Raw genomic sequence first — 20,868 nt, forward strand, 5'->3', positions numbered from 1 at the left:
CCAGAGCAGCCTTCTTTGGGACCTTGCTACTGAGAAATCAGAGAGAAACCTCTGACTGCCTTTCCCTTATACAATAGGATCATTTGTGACTCCTTCATGAAAGAGACATTGGTGATTGGAGTCAGAGACTGTGTCACAGGTGCACACACACAGACCACTGAAGTCCCCACTGTAAAGTATTATTATTATTTTATTCTGTGTTTCTGGATATTTTTTTGTAAGTGACTACTTATCTCTTCCTCTGTGGTCCCCTTCTTCAAAATTGGAAATGATTTATAGGGCTTTGTTTTTTCCTTTTTATAATTTGAAGTCGTTCTTGTATTCTGGGGTTAAATTGTATGTATGTTCATGCTCTGGCTTACCATTTGTTCAACACATTTTAAATTAGTGCCTGCGGTGTTCTGGATTTTGTTCGCCAGGAAAGGAGTGTGAGGGAAAATTGACAGATAGATGGAGCAAGAAAGAGAGAAATTAGGAAAGGGGAGATACTCCAAGAGAAACTAGGAAAAAAAAAGGAAGACATTTCTCAAAAGGGGTAAGGAACAGTGAAGACTGTACCCAGGGCAGAAAGCAGGAGAAAGGAAAGGCCTCAGAAGATGTAGGGAGTCACAACCCTCGTTTGCACCAATTCTTCTTCTGCAGAAGATTCTCTAAAGCAGTGGGAGCCCTGGCTGACAGATAATAAAGTGTTAGTAATAGCTATCTACCACTTTTACAATGGGTCAGTGTTTATAAGTCAGGCACTGTTCTAAGCAGATTACTTGTATTAACTCACAGTAATCTTCATAACATCCCTATGGTGTTGCTATTTAAGACGAAAAACAAACCACACACACACACACACACACTCACTCACTCACTCACTCACTCACTCATGAAGACCAGAGAAGTTTAGTGGTTTTCTGAAGGTCACGCAGCTAGGAGGTGGAGGAGCCAGGATTTAGACTGCACACTCAGATTCCAGAGACTCTCCCGACCACGCCATGCCACTGAACGAAGCATAGGGAAAGATCTGCTCCATGCCGGTTCTGTAGGGGGTGCAGTGTGGATTCATGCGCACTGGCTCCTGAGTGTTCTGATGCCTGCTTCCCTTTCCCATCAATTCTTGCTGCTCTGAAATTTAAGCTTCATGCACAGTGTTTGTCAAATGTGTCCAGCTTTTTTTGCTTTTGCCTCCGGCAATTGAGTACAGTCATCGCTGGTCGGGATTTGTGGTTCTCGTCTGAGCCGAGGCAGGTTAGAAGAACAAGCCTGAGCAAAGCCGTGGCATTTGGCCCGCAGGTTTGCTGGTACGCAGAAAAAGATATGAGCATTATGTGGCATTTGAATACCTTGGATATCTTGTACCAGGTGGTTTTCTTGATTGAATGGTGATTCCCTCAAAATGACATGCAACTAACTGCCCACTAATTTCTAATCTTTCCACATGTCTCAAAAGTGTAGTGCAACTAAACAAGTAATAAAACTGGCCTAATTTAGGTAATTGCCAATTTATTTTTTATACTCAGGGGTGGTGAGGGGAAGGCTGTGGAAGCCTGAGGGTTTCAGTTCCACTTCTCAGTGGAAATATTGTTTCGTATTGTTCCTACCCTATCTGGGAGCCTCTGTTTCTCTAGTTTGTATGGAAGTAGCCAGAACTTGGGGCCAGATATTCATCTTCAACCTGAGAACTCTTCTTAAGCCTCTGGCTGGGCTTTGCAGAACTGGAGGCAAAGCTAGCTGTACCTCCTCTTAATGGCCAACGGCGGACAGGAGATGTCGGGACCTTATTTATCTGGACGGGACCAGCCCAGAACTGGACTCCAGATCTTTTACAGTTTCAGCTACAAAAGAGAACAGAGTCAGCACTTGTATAGAGAAACTCGGCAAAAACGAAAATAAACTGTCAGAAACAGAACCAGTTGACTCACTGGCAGCAGGCAGTTTCGGGGAGCCAGTGCTGGGAACGCCCTGTACATCTCGAATTGGCATCACCCTGCAAGGCTATTATCTAAAAGTTTAAGCAGAGACCGTCAGATACAATGCATCAGCAACAGACTTCTTTACTTCCATTTTACTTTTTAATTGTATTTTATATTTTGTATTCGTTTCAGGTGTACAGCATCATGGTTAGACAATCATATACTTTACAAAGTGTTCCCCCCAATATTTCCAGTACCCACCTGGCACCATACATAGTTATTACAATCTCATTAATCATATTCCTTCTGCTGTACTTTTTTGTAACTGTGACTATTTTGTAACTACCAATTTGCATTTCTTCATCCCTTCACCTTTTTCACCCAGTCCCTCAACCCTTCTCCCCTCTGGCAACCACCAGTCTGCCTATGAGTCAGCAAGAGTCTCACTTGGTCTTTTATATGCAAACAAGCACATGGCATTAGTTAACCATCGCTGAGGTCTTTCATTCTTCAGTTTCCGACTTCTCAATATTCACACATTCTAAATATTTTCCTACAGCTTCTTTGCAAAGACACCAGGGAAGCTTTTCTTTCTCTTGCCACCTTCTGGTTCACCTTTCTATCTAGCCCTGGAGCAAGCTTCTCTTTACATCTCGTTGTCATGATCATTCCAGAAATAACATCTATCTTTTCTCTCCTGCCTTTTATCTGAGGATTCCCACTGAGCCCCTCTAGCAGTGAGGGCTGGTCAGCAACCCCATGTCTCCTGTAGCATTCCTCTGCTTTTGGGTCACAAAGGGAAAGTACTGGAAACATACACTTTGAGAGCCAGAGGGGAGTACAGGAGGGAGGTAGCAGAGTTGTGCAACCATTTTTGAGGTAATTTTTTAAACAAAATCGATGCTTAGTTCTATGTCTGGCTCAACAAATAGAAATTCTGGGGTAAAGGAACGGTAGGCCTCTATTGCAGAAAAGGGGAAAGATGACCAATTAATGGTTAGAGACACAACTTGCCACTGTAAATGGATGGAGACATATTTACTTGAAACAATGGATTATTATTTAACTTTACAAAAGAAGGAATGTCTGCAATATTCGACAATATGTACAACCTGGAGGACATATGATAAGGGAAATAAGCCAGTCACAGAAGGACAAACATTGCATGAATCCACTAATATGAGATACTTTAAATAGTCAAATTCATAGATTCAAAATGTGGAATGGTGGTTGCCAGGGGCTAGGGGATAGTGGGAAATGAGCAGTTGCAAATCATTGGGCATAAAGTTTCTGTTGTGCAGGATGAGTAAGTTCTAGAGATCTGCTGTGCAACATGGTACCTATAGTTCACAATACTGTATTTGCACTTAAAAATGTGTTAAAAGACTTGATCTCATGTTAAGTATTCTTACCACAATATAATAATTTTTTAAATTTAAAGGTTAAAAAAGTTTTAAGAGACAAACTTATTTCAAGTGGTTAATATAGGGTCACACTGTATATTGGAGAAACAGAATGGAAGTTGTCTGTTAACACTGTACGAAGTGCTTCCATTATCATTGCCCTTCCTACTGTCACTGTGACATCCTAGCTCTCAGTCCAAGAAATTGATTTATTACCTCCTGACCTCTCTTTGACAGTTGATATGAGTGACCCCTCTTTTCTTCTGGCAACATCCTCTCTGTTTTGTTTGTCTCTCCTTCCTTTCACCCTTCTTCTCACTCCACCTACGCTTGTTTATTGGTGTGCTCCAGAGTTCCATTCTTGATCTTCTCAAGGACCCACCTACATAGACTTTATAGAACACCCATGCCTAAAAGCGATGATTTCCAAATCTCTATACCCAGATTTTTCTCCTGAGCCTTGGACTGATGTGCCCAACCACCTTCTTGAAATCTTTACTTTTATGTCCCAAAGATACCACAAGTTCACCAAACTCAAAACTAAACTCCCATCTTCTCCCCTTTCTTTTCAATGTTCTTCTCTTCTTATATTAACCTTGCCATCACCATCTACCCAGTGTTCCAAGGTAGAAACCTGGGAGTGATTCTCTTTCTCATTTATCTCCTTTATGTACCTACTTATCTTTATTTCCTCTCTTATTGCCTTTGTCATTTATTATGTGAATTACTGCAATTGTCTCCTTTCCCTGACCATGAGCTAGCCCTATTCTAATCTGTCCTTCACACTATAAGAGGGATCCTCCTAGAATATAAAATTATTCATGTCAGTTCCCTGACTAAAAATCTGCAATAGCTCTCTAGTGATATCAAGATGAAAACTGAAAAAACACACCAAAGAGCTTTGATTTTTATTTTCTGGCTGAAGACTCCTGCCTTCCTCTTCATTCTCATTTTCTATCATTCCTCAACTTAAACCCAAAGTTCTGTCCATAGGAAACTGTATGGTTCTCTGAATCTACCATATCTTACCACCCTGCACTTATATATGCTTTTCCCTTTGTCTCTAATGGTCAGCTTTTTGTCTTCCCACCTCTAATCTTTCTACTTGGCTACTCTTAATGACTCTTCAAGGCTCAGTTCAGATGTTGCCAGCTTTGGTGAGCTTTTCCTGACCTCCTTGAATTAGAAACTGAGTATGTGTATTCCTGAACCAACTAACACATATGTTCATCCATACATTTGTACATGCTCATTTTTACACATCTCTTTTCCCCTGACTCTGAGTTCCGGAAGAGTAGAAATTGAGTCTTTTACTTACTAGTATATCATTCATCCATACACTTGTACATGCTCATTTTACACATCTCTTTTCCCCTGACTCTGAGTTCTGGAAGAGTAGAAATTGAGTCTTTTACTTACTAGTATATCCTTAGTGTATAATGCAGCCTGGAACATGGTGAAGTTTCAATAAATGTTAAATGAATGAGTAAATGAAATCCTAAATTTTCTTATTTAATCCACATCACTTCCCATTGGGTAAACAGTATTCCAATTTTATAGATGAGAAAACCCAGATCTGCAGAGGTTACATAACTTGTTCAGAATCACACAAATATTAAGTCACAGAGCAACATGGGTTCGTCTGAACATCATAGGGTTTTGGTTGGGCTGGTGGACTAACTTTATATATTGTTACTCTGAAACAACCTCTGATGTAGAACAGTGCCAAGCATGGTTAGGAAAGTGTTAGGAAGAGTTCATATTAAGAAGTGTAGGGTCAACATGAGGCCAACAGGAAAATCAGCAATAGGTCCTAAAGTCCAATGAAACAGACGGATTTTATGTTGGCCTCTATTTTTGTCCCAGAATTTCTACAAATGCCAGAAAATCAACACTAGTCAAACAATCAGCTAACATTCATTGAACCATCATTATATGCTTGGCTTTGGAGAATATAAAACTAGGATAGCTATTTTTTTTTTCTTAATCCTCACCGGAGGATATTTTCTCATTGATTTTTAAAGAGAGTAGAAGGGAGGGGGAGAGACACAGAGAGAGAAACATCAATATGAGAGAGACACATCCATTGGTTGCCTTCCACATATTCTTTGACCAGGGCTGGGGATCAAGTCTCAACTGAGCTATGTGCACTTGACCAGAATCGAACCTGGGACCCATCAGTCCCTGAGCCAAACTGACTAGGGTAGGATAGCTATTTCTTGAAGAAGTCTGCACTGGGATATTTTTCTTGCCCCTCTCCTCTAATTTTTATCTTTCTCTCAAAGGAAATTGAACTTCTTCCTAGGTCCCTCTCCCCACTGGGTTTGGGAAAAGATGGAGCTCTATCTATTTACACATGATTGATGACTAATTTTATTGATCATATGCCTCATTTGAATGGAGGTCAGAGTCGCTGTGCTTCTAGCTATTCAGAATACTGTCTGGTTCCTTTTCACATTTCTGGATCCATAGTACCTTTCCTTCTTATAAGAAAATCAGGTCTTGTCATTCTTTCTCTTTTCTACCACATGCCATCCTGGCCTGGGGTAGTGCCCCTGCCTTGGGTGCCCAAGGTTGACATAGGATTATTGAGAGATGAAGAATATAAAATGGCTAAGCTCTGGAAAGTCTTGACCGCTGATTTAAAGTGATTTTTTTTCATTTCTATCTTGTTCATAAGGAGAGTCCTTGCATTAGTAATCAATTGAAAGAACCTGAAGAGTGTGGAGCGTCTATCACAGAGCACAGATTGTGGTGGGTGCTCAGGGAACATCATGAAGGCTTCCTAGAAGTGAATTGCTGGTTATCTAAGAAGTAAAAGAGTAATGTGAACAGTTTTTGAATTGTGTAGTTCATGCCCATGTGCAAGTGTTCAACTATTAAAGTGAGAAAGGTACTTAGAATATGTATCTTAAACCTCTTATTTTACAAATGAGAAACAGAGGGCCAGAGAGGTTTGAATGATTAGTATAGCTTAGTTGATGGGGAACATGGGGTTCTTCTTCCAGATTATTTTATTAACAGTCTTTTCTGGGGACTTTGTCCCTCAGATAGACAGTGTGATGCCCACTGGTAGTCTATCTTGACATACATCAGTATTCCTCAAGAGGGTATGCCATGAAACTCTAGCCTCATGTGATACACTATGAAAAATTGGTTTCTTGCAAGTTAACTTGGGAGATGGTATCTACTATATTATCATCTGGAAGAGTTAAAATGTACATTAGGAAAAAAATAGTGAAAAAATACTTTGCCCATTGAGGCATTTTATTTGCACATATATATTATATCCCTAGAAAAAGAATCCCAGTATTTTCCCTCCTGTGTGTTTCCATCTTGCTTCTTCATGGTCCATAATGCCTGCTGAGGTTGTCAGTATAATGAAACCAAACTGATGGGATGCAAGCAGGTTGTCCTGCCATTTTTCTAGATCTTAGAGTTGCACATCAAATCTAGGGCTGATTACTCCACACTTGTTCACAACAATTTTCCCAGCTCTGTGGTCATCAGTAATTTCACATTTACCAATGTGTTCATCACAGTTAGAAACCAGACGATGACTTTGGAGCACAGCCTAATAAGAACCTGGCATTTCCCTCTATTTTCAGCATTGTTGATACTCGAGATCCTCAGCCAAGACATTTATGTGCACCATTATGGCAGCATGGAAAGATGGCGGAAAGAGGACCTAAAAATGCTTATAGTAAAGAAAATGGTTTAATTTTTCTGTAGTATTTCTTCAAACATGCCATATTTTGTCATGGTTTTTTATTTTTGGGGTCCCCCTCCACTAAGCACCTTGAATCCTATGGAACTGCCTCCGGAAACCATGAGCAATCAGTCCTCAGCACTAGTTGGTCTCTTGTTAAAAGAGGAAGGTAGATAAATGAGAGGTTTCAGAGGAAAGCCTTAAGATAATCAAGGAAAATAAGAGAATCAAAGAAGAGCCAGTGATCTTCCCTCTGTTTTCTGTCTTCTCTGCCTGCCTTCGTACCTTCATTCCTTCCTTCAAAAAATAACCTTTGAGTGTTCACTATCTATGGACCACATACATGCTTCGCATTTATCATCTTACTTGTTTTTAACAGCTATCTGGAAGGCCCAAATGAGGAAACTGAGCTCAGATATAGTAGGTAACTTGCCCAAGATAAAACAAGGAAATTAGTGGCAGAGCCCAGATTCAAACCAGTGTTTGATTAAAGCTAGCATTTTTTACTCTCGTGCTATAGTCCCCAGGTTATTTCTTCTTATCCCTTTCCTTGTTCCTTCTCTCCCTTGCAGTGCCAACCAGGTATAAACGTTAAAACCAATATCCTAATAAGTTAAAGGAGATACTGGACTCTAAAGGAGATGCAACAAGGCTTCTACATCTCCTGTGCCTCTTAGGTATTTAATTTGGCATGTAATTTAGTTTTCTTTAACTAGATCACAGGGTCTAGTTATCTGTATTCTTAAGTACTCATTCCACACTGTCTATACATGCCTTTTACTTGAATGGTGAAGATGATTAAGTGGAAAACTGTTCATCGATCTCATACCCCTTTTCCACTGGACCCTGCCTATTATCATAGATGTCTTTCATCAAAGGAAAAGCAGTGGGAGGGATTTGAAATTCTAGAAATTCTTAGAGCAAATGACAGTCTTTCTCTCCGGCCTTTTCCACCTGTCGCCTGATCTTCTCCAAATGTCTGGGAGGTTGTTTAGTTATTGATGTGCATGCTTCTCTGTCTTAGAGGATTATAGACTCTGGGAGGCTGTGGACTACATCTCACCTGTTTTCCTCCTAGCTCTCAGCCCTGGGCCTGGCATGGAATAGGGTCATAACTGTTTGTTGAATTCTTTCTGAAGCTGTGCTTTAGAAATTGAGAATTATGATGGACTCGGTAGAGCTAAGGTTTATACTACTTCCTAGATATGCTGCCATGTAAAGTGGCATGTCAAAATTTTGACACGCCTAGTTTATTACTGTTCCAGTAATTTAACTGAGGCACATATGAAGTAACAGTCCAACTCTGCCTTACAGCTGAAAAGCCTAACGAGAGAAATTTCAGCCTCTATAAGCCACATCAAACATAAGCCCCTAAGATACCCTTAACTTTTCAAGCTCAAAGTCAGTGTTCTTTCGCCCAACCCAAACCAATTGTATTGAAGCAAAGCTGCAGGATTAATTGTTGCCCAGGATCAACTCAAAGTACGGAGCCATATAAATCAGTTTCGGGCTTCTGCCTCTGGGTATTCCTGGTGGGAGGCTTATTATATCCTCAGAATTTTATCGTAGGTGGTGCAGTTCTGTTTTGAAGGACATTCACTTAATATCCCTTTTGAGTGGGTGAGAACCTCTCTCCAACATGGCTCCCTCCATTCTACTCTGCCTTTTTCCTGTCCTCCCTCCTCTCTTTCAGGGTCAGGAGTGGGCAGCCTTCTTCAACAGGATGGCCATGGAGGGGGTGAGGAACACATGACTTGAGTTCTTCAATTTTTAACTTTAAGACCATGTACAGTATAGGTTCATAACTGCCAGAATCATAGTGTGACCCATACCTGGTAATATGTCATCAATAATGTCAGGTAATAAGAAGGGAAATGTGGAAAGGCAACATAATGTATTGGAGAGCATCTGACCTTTGTGCTTTAAAGAGACCTAAGTTCACACATACGTCCTGTTGCTTACTGATTATGGGACCTTGAACAAAGTCACTTAAGTTCTCCAAAGCTGGCACACTTATGTTCTCCAAAGCTTGCTTTCCTCTTCCACGAAATATAGATAACAGTTGTATAAGTTTTCTATTGCTACATAACTAATTTTCACAAACCTGGTGGCTTTAGCAGTGCACATTTATTGCCTTACAGTTTCTGGGGGTCAGGATTCAGGCATGTCTTTAACTGGGTGTTCTCCCCAGGGTCTTACGAGGTTGCAGTGAAAGGGTCGGCCATGCTGTGTTCTCATAGGTGAGGAAGACTTTCACTTCCAAGCTTATTCTGTTTTGTTGGCAGAATTCACTTGTTGGTAGCTATTTGATTCTTACTGGGTGTTGGCTAGCGGCCACATTGAACTCTTGGCCATGTGGCCCTTTCCATATGCAGTGGACAATATGGCTGTTTGCTTCTTCAAGGCCAAAAAGATAATTTCTCCCTCCAGTATCTTAAGAAATTTTATAAAATAGCATAATCATGCGAGTGATAATCACATCACCTTTGCTATTAGCATTACCTAATCTAAGGAGTAGCATTCTGTCATCTTTGCCATATTCTATTTGTTAGAAATAAGTCACAAGGTTAGGAGATTGTACAAGGTAGTAGTAACTCAGTGGGGGTCACTGTAGGGCTTATTCACCATAACAATGTCTACCATGTTCAGTTACAGTGAGGATTCCAGGAGATAATCTATGTAAAACATATAACAAATATGAGTTTCTTTCTTCCTATCTGGAAGAGACACTAAGGCAGGTGTTCTGAGAATATTAAAGGAGACAAAATCAATGGCTAGAGTTAGAGGAAGACAAATGCGTAATAAAGGAACAACTCAGGAAGGAGAGGGTAGATGGTTCTGTTCATGAGCATGTCATTAGAAACATTACATATATCTCTTCGGATCCTTTTTTTTTTTTTGTAATTTCAGGAAGAGGAACTTCTGATCATTAACCGCCTATGATTTACTCTGTGTCAGGTTCTTGTTTTTGCTCCATGTAGCAGCTATTGCGAACTGCTCCCTTGTTTATTAGTGAGCATTGTCTGGGGAGTTAAAAAAGAAAAAAAAAAAGCTTTCAGTGTCTTAATTTGTTAAACAAATTTCTGAGGTGAAATGATGCTTTTGAGTTTCTTCTAATCATTTGTTTCAAATATATGTCTTTCTTTTTACTCTTCCCCAGATTTCTCAACTAGCTTTTCAGATTCTGCACTTTTTTCCTCCCGCTGTTTAAACATTTATTTGTGTAGATCTTGCCTTGCAGGAAAATTCAAGTGAATCAGAGAAATCAGTGAATTGGAGGATAGAGATGTTAAGGAAGTTCAGGGAAGGGAGCTATTTGACATCATTCCTCCTACCTGGAGGCCTAATCCAATACCAAGTGGGAAAGAAAATAAAAAATTAAGGCTTGGGGGTGGAGGCGAAGGAGGAGAGACAAGAGAAGCAAGAGAAGGAGGAGGAAATTATTTATTTTTGTGCAAAATTATGATTATTTTCCAGACTTAGAGCCAAGTATCTTTAGAAAATAGGCTTTATATATTTCTTAAGGAAAATTATTTACATATCCCAGTGTAAGAAAATTTAGAACTACTTTTGTCTCTAAGGACGGTGTTGATGGTCCTTCATTATTGAAAAAAAGAGATGGTCCTTCATTGTGTGACTAGGCACTTTAGTTGATTGTTGGTATAATTGATAGTATTTTCTTTTATAGCATATGCTATCCTGAGTTTGAACAATAAGTTAGTTGGCCAGGGGTGCATGCTACATGGAAAGAGCTCAGAACTCTGTGCCCAGAAACCCAAGTTCAAGCTCCAACTCTGCCACAAGCGAGCTCTGTGACCCTGGGCAGTTACCAAACCAGTCTGGACCTCTATTTCCTCATTTTTGGGGGGATTCTGAAATAGATTATTGGTTGTTAGTGTTATCACAAGGGAATGGCATACATCAGAGCACCTTGCACATAGCTACCATTCAAATATGTGAGAATACATGGAGAAGGATTACATAAGCAAATGAATATGTATTTTTGGCAAATAAATTCTAGACAGTGTGCAGAGCTAGTCTAACTGTCACTTCTTAAATGTGTTCAAAGTTATAATATTAAATATAAGTATCATGGGAAAAGCTTATAATAAAGAGTGCATGTAGTAATTTGCTACTGAGAATAATTAGGTTCTTAATCAAGAGAATCACAGACTCTCAGATCTGGAAGGCACATTTATGGTCATCTTATTAGACCCCTAATTTACTAAGGTCTCAGCTCATGGAGGTTAGGTGAGTCACCCAAGGACATACACTGACTGGCAGAGATGGAACTAAAAGCCAGGGCCCTACCTCCCCACCCAGTGCCCCCTCAGTGGGGCATAGTGTGCATATGAGTGATTTCCAGGGAAGAAAGGTGAAAATAGTTACTGATTCTTACATTCCAACTAGTGAGATTTTATTTTAAAAGAAAGAATGTTACATTTTGAGCAATGCAGTTATTTAATTTTATTTGTATGGAACTACAACCTTGAATTGCCAAAAATGTCACAAATTCTACCTGGATGATTCCAGATTCTGAAGAGAGAGGCATATATTTTCAAAACTGAACTTTGTTAACAACACATACATTTCTTTTGACAAGTAAACACATAAAAATGGTGTTGCTCAGGGCTCAGTCCTGGATTCACTTCTTGTTGAGATTGTCATCAATGACTAGGATGGCACAACAGCATACTCATTAAGTTCATAGACGAGACTGAATTTAAAGTGGAGGCTAAAGCCTTGGGGGATGCAGTTAGAATTGGAAATGACCTCTACAAATTGGACAAGTAATCAGAAACCAACAGGATGAAGTTCAGTAAAGACAAGGGCAATAGGAAGTCGAAAACTCAGAGAAAATAAAGACAAGAAAAGTCTGAGACATGGAAATGGCAGGTCAGGCTGAGAACTACCAAGAGATATGTGGCTTACAGTGGACTTCAAAGCAAACATGAGGCAAGTATATAGCAGAGGATGCAGTTTGCAACAATGCAGGTCAATGTATATATTTGGGGTCTTATGGTAAGAAAAACTACTGGAGTTTTGTGGTAGGTTTCCCTCTTAAATAGTTTCCTTATAATTGAATTATGTCCACCAAAAACTAATCTGGTATAAGAGATAGTAGTTAATATTGCTTAAAACTTCCAATTAAAACAAACTTCATAATCTTCTGGCTGTCTGGGTAGGTAACAAGTGAGGCCCTGACCTACTGGGTAGGCTCCCTCTCAGTCCACATTTTGTTCCTGGAGGGACAGGGCAACCTGGCCATTTCTCGACCCTAAGCTCTTCATTCTTAATAGGTGGTTCAGAATGGTCTGGAAGTATGTAATACAGGATGGGGCAAAAGGAGGTTTACAGTTGTCCATATGAAAAATAATACAATAATTAATAAATAATAATATAGGAATAAAAACTGTGTTTCATGTACTCACAACTGTAAACCTGCTTTGACCACACCCTATCTTGTTGTTGTGACCACTCTTTAAAATCAGCACATCACTGAGATGCTTGAACATTTTGTCTATATCCAAAATGCTGTAATGTCTAATTATTTCCACATAAAGTGGAATGGAGGAGCATAGGCCATGATGTGAATTCATTCTAATACCACGACATAGTGAGGGTGCATGAGCTGGATGCTGAGCCAGGACCAGACACAACAGCTGTGAGGAGTAACAGAGAAAAGGTAGGATTAACAATAGCAGGACAAGAGAGAGGACAGAAGTAGGGGTCTTGCCTATGATTTTTTGATTTTCTACTTCCATATGAAGTCCTGAACTGATTTACACAGGTTATCTCATTTAATATTCAAACCTAAACATAAATACAATTGACATCTATATTTCATAGATGGGAACACTGAGGGAAGGGACAGGATGGTTAATCATCTAAGGGCACACTAAGTGGAAGAATCAGTATTGGAACCAGGGTTGGATGACTTCAACTCAATTTGTCTCTAAAATATAAAAGAGGAAGAAAATATAAAGAATAAGAGATGGAGAGTGTAAAGAAAAAAAACATGGGAAATTTAAGAAGTAAAAGGGAGAGACAGGTGAAAAGACAATATGAGTAGAGTCAGAATAAAAGGAAAGAAAGGAAGGAACAATGACAGGGAGCACTAGGTAAGAAACAGAGTAAATAAAAAGGCTGCAGTGAAATGAAGGAAAGGAATTGTGAAACCCCAGCAGAGGACACAGTATGCTTCTTACAAGAGTGTTCTGAGTGTTGATCGAGACATCTTTCTTCCAAGACATACTGTACTTTTCCAATCTTCCTGAAATGCTGGGTCTCCTTGAGAATTGCAGAATTCACAGAAATTAAAGAGAACCTGCTGAGTGTCTATTGGATAACAAGAGAATGATTAAAAGGGCAGTAAATGGAGCACACGTGGGAACTTTAAAGAAAATGGGAGATTGAACATTGAGAAGTGACCTATTAATGGTCTTCAGGTATGAAAAAGCTATTAACACTGGCTGCTGAAAATGGCAGAATTTACCTGGTAGTAGAATAGTCCTCAATGTGTGAACACTGTGACAGCTTTTACTGCCTCTACCACTGCAAAATCTTTTTTATTTTAGTGATCCAAGGCATTAGCTGCAGTAAGGTCTGCTATTGACCGGTTGTCACAGTGTATGAATCAAGAAGCATTGTTACTGAAATTTTGCTGGGACCTTTCGTAGGATAGGCATGATCAGAACCAGACTCTCTTCCCTGGAAAGCACATGGCTTTGGGGAGACAACTGGGTTTCAATCTTGACACTGCAACTTATTGGCTCGATGACCTTGGGCAAGTTACTCAACTTTCCTGAACATTATTCCTTCCTCAGTATAATGGAGAAAATCTAACATCTCACTGTGTATGTAGACCTTCATCAGGGCTTGGAAGATGGGAGGTATTCCCTAAATGTTATGTTTCATTTCCTTTTTCCTTCCCATGGGGTACAACAAAGGTGAAGAGAATGTCTCATCTTCACCATGGGTTGTCATAAGTACAGGAACCAAGAGTGGTGTAAGAGGGGTAATGTCCTATGTCCAGAAAATTCAGACCCATTTGCATTTCATAGCCAGGATAGGATGGGGCTTGTGGTAGTAAGGTCACTAGGAGTACACAGTTCTCTGAGAGTTGTGACTTACTAAAAGATCCCTCCATCCACATTTGCCAAGTGGTTCTTCAGCATTAAAGGCTGATATCTGTGCTCTGTTCTTACATATTAAGACAGACCATTTTGAAATGAGAGTTCAAGTGCCCTCCCATAAATGGAGATGGAATTCTACACTCTGGAGATGTGTTTAACTTGCAAATTTAAAAAAAGTCCCTTTCTTGTGCATTTGACTGAGAGTCAGACTGAAAACTATGAACTCCAATTTTGACTTTCTTCAGGAGGAAGGCATGGCTTTTCCCCAGATGTTACTTTCCCCCAGTTCAGTGCCTGGTGCCCAGTGATTGCCTCTGCTAATAACTTCCTTCTGCCTGCGTGTACTTGTCCATTCATGTCGCTTAGCATACACTTAAGCATGCATATGGACATATCTTGGCCTGGGTTTACTCCTTGCAAGAAAAAAACAAAAATTCAGAGTCCTTTAAGTATATTACTGTATTGTCCAGGTATTGTGGGATACCTTGGACTAGTCTCTTAGGAGGTCCTTTTAGTTACCTTGCAAACCATAGTGCAGAAAATAAGGCCAGGGGAAGTGTCCTTGTCTGGGAAGTTACATCTTCTGTATTTAAAGCCATTGGAAATGGGCTTTTGCTTGGTTTATTGAGCAGATCTTATTTGTCGCTTTGTTTTCTTTTATATGATCTTTGGCTCAGGTCAAGGAATGCAGAACTTTCACCATCTGGGACAGTAGAAATGACAGCAGGTCTTTCTGAAGATTAGAAACCTTCCTTTCCACTTCAGTGGGAAATCTAATCTGTGTTTTTTAAATCCCCTTTGCCAGTCAGACCTGCCCACTTATTCACAGTTCAGCGGCATCATTTTGGCCTAGACTCTTAACCAAGCTCTGTTTGAGTTATTGCAACAATTTGTTGATGCAGCATGGGCTTTATTTATTTGATAAACAAAGTAGAAGGTAAAGGGAAAAGAGTGTAAAAATATTAGGTGGACTGTATGAAGAGGCATCTTAACATACACAGCCTCTATGTATAGATCACAGGTCTAATGTCCTGAACACCAAAGAACACCTTTTCATCAGGGGTCTGTTTACACTTAGGTTATGAAGGATAATGATTTGTTAGCTTAGGTAAGGCCCTGTGTCATGATTATGATCATTTTGAGAAAATGCTGACTAAACCATGCATTATTTCTTTGCATTCTTGAAAATGCAAAATGTATGGAAATTCTGACATTTCCTTTCACTAGTGGATACCAAAACTTTACTGGAGACAGAGCATCTCATGTAAGAAGACCAACTGATATCTTTCTTAAGGAAATGTATACAGTGCACAATTAATTTCTCATTGTCCTTTTCTATACTCAGATTTTTCAACGTGCCCAATATGGGCCATGAGTGTTATAACTAAAAATATACAAAGAGGAGCCCTGAGCATAATTATCAGCGGAAATTCTTCCTTCAGGTTTCAATTTAAACATCAGTTGCTCAAGAAAGCCTCCTTGTCCCTCAGTCTACATTAGCTCTTCTTTACCTTGCTCTGCCACCCTGCCTTTCCTTCTTAGCTTTCAGATTATGTAAATTTATTGTTCATTGTCTGTATTTGCTTAATAAAGGCAAGATTATACTATCCAATCCCTTTACTTGCAATATCTTTATGTATGGATATTTCCCAAAATTGTATCTCTAGTCTGGCACTCTCCCCTGAATTAATGGCCATCTGCTTATTGACATTTCTATTGGGATATCCAATAGGCAATTCAGACTTAGCCTACTTCAAATCAAGCTCTTGATTTTCTCTGCAGGTCTGCTCCCACTCTCCACATTCCCCATTTCAGCCAGTATTTACTGAGTGCTTCCTACACCCTGTTCTAAGTGCTTTACACTTATTAACTTCTTTCATCTTCATGAGATAGGTATTACTAATATCCCCACTTCACAATGGATGAAACTGAGATACAGAGAGAACTTGCCTGGGGTCACAGGGATCATAAGTAGCATATCTGGGCATCAACCTCAGACCGCCTGGCATCCATGTTTGCACTGGTCAAGGACTGTTCACTGCTTTGCACAGGGTCTCAGTGGATGGCACCACCATTCACCCAGTGACTCAGGTTCCGAACCTCAGAGTCATCTTTGTTTCCTCTTTTTCTCTCCAGTCAATATCAAATTCACCAGCAATTCTGTCATCTTTATCCTCCAAATATATCCTGAAAATACCAAATTCATACTTTCCCTATTGCTTACCATGATGGACAAAGTATCGTCTCCTCACTCACCTTCTGCATCTACACTTGCTCCCCATAGATCAGTGGTTAGCAAACTGCGGCTCGCACGTGGTATGGAAGAGCCACACTCAAGGGGCCAAAGAGCCGCATATGGCTCGCGAGCCGCAGTTTGCCAACCACTGCCATAGACGATTCTTCATGTAGCAGCCAAAGTGCTACTTTCAAAACTAACTGTTCATATCAGTTATTTACTCAAAATCCTGCAATGGCTCCTCCAGCAAACACAACAATTTAAAGCCTTACTATATGATGTGTCTCCTCCCTCCCTCTCTAGACTCATCTCCTGCCACTCTTCTCTCAGATTCCCACCTCCAGCCTTACTAGATGACGTGCTATTCCTTGCACACTCCCAGGAAGGTCCCACAGCAAGATTTTTGCCTTTATAGCGTCTTCTGCCTGAAATCTTCCTCCTTCAGATACTCACATGACTCTCTCCTCATTCAAGTCTCTGCTCTCCTGTCCCCTCTTTAGAGAAGACTTCACTGAGCACCCAGAGTAAATCCCATCACACACCTTTTTTTCCCATGTTTAATTTTCTTAATAGCAGCTCTCACTAGCTGACATTTTCATATGTATCTGCTTATTCCCTTTCTCCCTCACTAGACTGTAAACTTCTGGAGGGCGGGGCCTGGATTGTTCATCTCTATCCCTGGCACCCAGAAAAGTGCCCTTCTTCTGATGGGTGTATAATAATACTTGTTGAGTGATTAAATGAATGGATTAAAGAACAAACTTGTATTCTAATTACAGGTATCAGTACATGAAAGTTCTTCCTGCACTTACATCTCCACCATAAGATGCCCGAGGTGTAAAACACCTTTTCAAGCATAATGTGTGGAAACTCAAACATATATTCATTTCCTCACTGCATCCAACTGCCTAAATGAAGTAGAATGTCTTGCTTAAAGCAAGCAAATGGCTAGATTCAGGCACCAAGTTAGAGATCCCAGGTTCACGTATTTGCTTATCCTTCTGTGCTCACACTCAACCTCTTGATTACTACCTATGTCTGTTGTTTCCAACAGACACTAAGTGTCTGTTGATCCCAATTAGAAAGTTATCTTTGTGGAAAAGCAGCAGGGGGTTGTAAGTCCAGATGTGTGATGCTTTTCCATCTTCCTCTGCTCCTCCCTGAACTAATAAAATGTCTGGGAAAGTGCTGGCAGGGTAGTGAAAGGGAGAAATGAGATAGGTGACTGTTCTTCACCCAGAGGGAGCTCTTAAAGAGGGTCTTTTGAGTCCCCTTCTTTATAGAAGAAGAGGAAAAATGCAAATGGCTCTCTCCATTTCCAGTCCCTCTTTAGTACTCCTGACTTTGTTTCACCATCCTGCTCTTCTTAATGTGAAGAGGAATCTCCCCATAGTCCTCTACATTCTATAATTCTTTTAAACCTTCTGTTAGTAGTAACATCTATTCACACTAGAACAAGTATTCACACTAAGTAAAACAGTTGGTGTCCTACCTTACTGGATCCTCCCTTGGTCCAGGCAGCAGAACAAAATTGATCACTTCCTGGTAAGTGGTTTTCATGCACTGGTATTAACCAGTGATATTGGCTAAAAGGTGGGACTAAAAGAGACAAAAGGAGCATCATTTGAAGGCCCCTCTTTTGCTGAATTTTTCCAGAACCTCCCAATAACACTCATGTCTGGAGTGGGCTATACTGTGTAGTATTCCACTGAACTCAAGGAAAAATCAAGGAGTATATAAGTATAGGTAGTAGGATTCTCAGAAATTACAGAATACATGATAATGGGAAACAATGAAACAAAATAACTGACTTTCCCCTGGGCCTCACATACCCTCCCAACTATGCCTAGTATGACAGGGACTGTAGCTTTTTACCCAAACGTGTTTGCTTTTCTTCCTAAGTATATCGCTGGACTCTATTCTCCAACTTCTCTTCAGTTGGGCATGGCCAATACAATGTGATGGGTGTCATTTGCAGGCCTGGCCCATAAAACCCCACACACAAGCTCAACTACACTCCTTTTGTGTCTGAGTAGCTGGAATGGAGACACCTTCTTGGAGACCAATTCTCCAGTGACCTGGGTCCCAAATAATTGCATGGAGGAGGCTGCCCTGCCAATCTCATGCAGTTTCATGAACTAGAAATGAAATTCTGTTGTGTTGGAATTATAATACGTTTTATAGCAGGTACCCTGCCATATTAATACACCAGATGTTATAAGTTGTTTTCAAGTATGTGTATTTATTTTTTCTCCATTTGATTATAAGCATCTTGAAACCAGAATCTGTGTTACTGCCTTCTGTAGCCCCCGCAGGCCTCACACAGAGTCCAGCACAGGACACATAGTAGTTACTGGTCAGAGAATTTATTTCTACCTTCTATTCCAGGGTGAGTTAAAAGATGAGTTAGGAACATAGCCAAATCATACATGGGTTTTTCGTTTTGCTTTTAAGTCCATCTTGAGTATGAAGAATTTCTTATGTATGTGTAGCAGCTCAGAACTGACATGGTCAGCAAAGTGTGACATGAATTTTTTGTTATCTATAAATGTATTATCTGCTGTGACCCACTCTTCCATCCTTTTGGCACAGTCCTCTAGTCAACAGCTGTGTGGTAGGCACTGAGAAGGGCCAAGTGAGAATGAGAAACAGGTGGGGGTGGGTTTGGGGGTGGGTGCTTGTGTCACTGACTGGGTATGAGTAGTGAATACATTCTGCAAACAAAATGTTATCTGTTTTACTATTCTATGCATCTTTCTTATTATCTGAGGCATAACCAAGAGTTGATGGTAGGAATAGTTAATACCAGGCAGGGTACCAAATAAACCCCCATCATAGGAAAAACCTGGAACTTTTTCAAAGCAGGCACTTATCTGTTTGGCACCAGATCCCTTTAAGGGAACAAAGGCAATTTATTTCCACCAGCTAGCTATAGGTCAGGCAGGTGACACATGGTAAATATGAAAATCCTCATTGTAGATGGTTTTTACCCTGTGGTCCTTGATTACTCCAGAAAACCCTGCCAGCCTTCACCCTCAGAATCAGGGGCCAGTGTCCTCATGAAGCTCCTGCTGCCATGACCTTCCACTCTGCTCCCTGTCTCTGAAGACCCACCGTTGAAAAATGGTGGTCTGAACCAGTGCTTCTCAAGCTTTGGCATATACCAGGCTTGTTAAACCCAGATTTCTGGGTTCCACCCCCACAGTTGCTGATTCAGTAAGTCTGGAGTGAAGCCTGAGAATTTGCATTTCTAACAAGTTTCCCAGGGATGCTGCTGCTGCTGGTCTTAGGATCACACTGTGAGCACCCCTGGTCTAAACCCCTTCAGCCTCACTCCACATTGATGGAGGAGTCTACCAGCATGCACAAGTGTGAAGCCTGGCAAGGCAAAGGATCCTGCAGTGAGATCCCCTTACCCATACAGCCAGCTTGCAGCTGCGAATGAAGAGTAGATTTGCTGAGGGCCATTCAGTGAAATGTCACCTAACATCATTGTCCCACACTCTGTCTTGTGTGTCACCAAATCTGTTCCCTCATTTCCCATTAGTAAAATGTAAAATAAAGAGATGGGTCTAGATCAGCCGTGGGCAAACTACAGCCCGCGGGCCGGATCCGGCCCGTTTGAAATGAATAAAACTAAAAAAAAAAAAGACCGTACCCTTTTATGTAATGATGTTTACTTTGAATTTATATTAGTTCACACAAACACTCCATCCATGCTTTTGTTCCGGCCCTCCGGTCCAGTTTAAGAACCCATTGTGGCCCTCGAGTCAAAAAGTTTGCCCAACCCTGGTCTAGATGAATGGTCCTCAATCCTGCTGTCCATTAGAATCACCAAATAAGTCCCTATATTTTGTGGTTTATACTACATCCTGCTTAGGAATGCCAACATAACTAGTCTGGCCCAGGGCCCAGGAATGAGCATTCTAGTTGCTTTACAGATGATTCTAGTATAAATCCTGGTTGGAAAACCATTGAGGCTCTCTGGATCACTTCAGACCTGAGAGTCTATGTTTGGCCCCCCATCCTAGTGGAATCTGACCTTGTATGATGTCCCTCCACCCACTGCCCAGCTCCCAGCCCTCAGTCCCCAGCCCTCAAGACACACTTGACTCTTTGCCCTGACCCCTCACTCACTTCTCTCTGTGCACATTGTATTCTGTTTGCTGTGTGGCACAAAGTCACTTCATACCTCATTAGCTTCCTCTGCTTCATTAGGCAGAGGACAGGTCCCAAACAACTGCAGCATACATGGAAATTCACAGATAAAAAATTACACAGCAATTTAGGAGCACTCTGAGCACCCCCAGAAAATGTTAACCGTGGAAGCTGAGAAGGTACCCATCCCTGGAGAGTCACTTTGATGCAAAGTCACACAAGAGCTGGAACAGTACACGTCTCATTTAACGCTGACTCCAAGTAATTCATTCTCCTAGGCTGGCCCAACCCCATTTTGTTATGATGCCTACAGATTTTGCACATG

The 20,868-nt window shown here is 40.7% G+C and overlaps 1 protein-coding gene and 1 pseudogene across 5 annotated transcripts in view; one reads left to right on the forward strand and one right to left on the reverse strand.

Moving 5' to 3' along the window:
- The window catches only part of GRIN2B (glutamate receptor, ionotropic, N-methyl D-aspartate 2B), a 441,978-nt gene that overhangs the window by 337,033 nt on the left and 84,077 nt on the right, over positions 1–20,868 (forward strand). The window lies entirely within an intron of this gene.
- LOC106726191 lies at positions 6,597–6,962 on the reverse strand (annotated as a pseudogene).

This window comes from Myotis brandtii, unplaced genomic scaffold (genome assembly GCF_000412655.1).
Source record: "Myotis brandtii unplaced genomic scaffold, ASM41265v1 scaffold237, whole genome shotgun sequence".
NCBI lineage: Eukaryota > Metazoa > Chordata > Mammalia > Chiroptera > Vespertilionidae > Myotis > Myotis brandtii.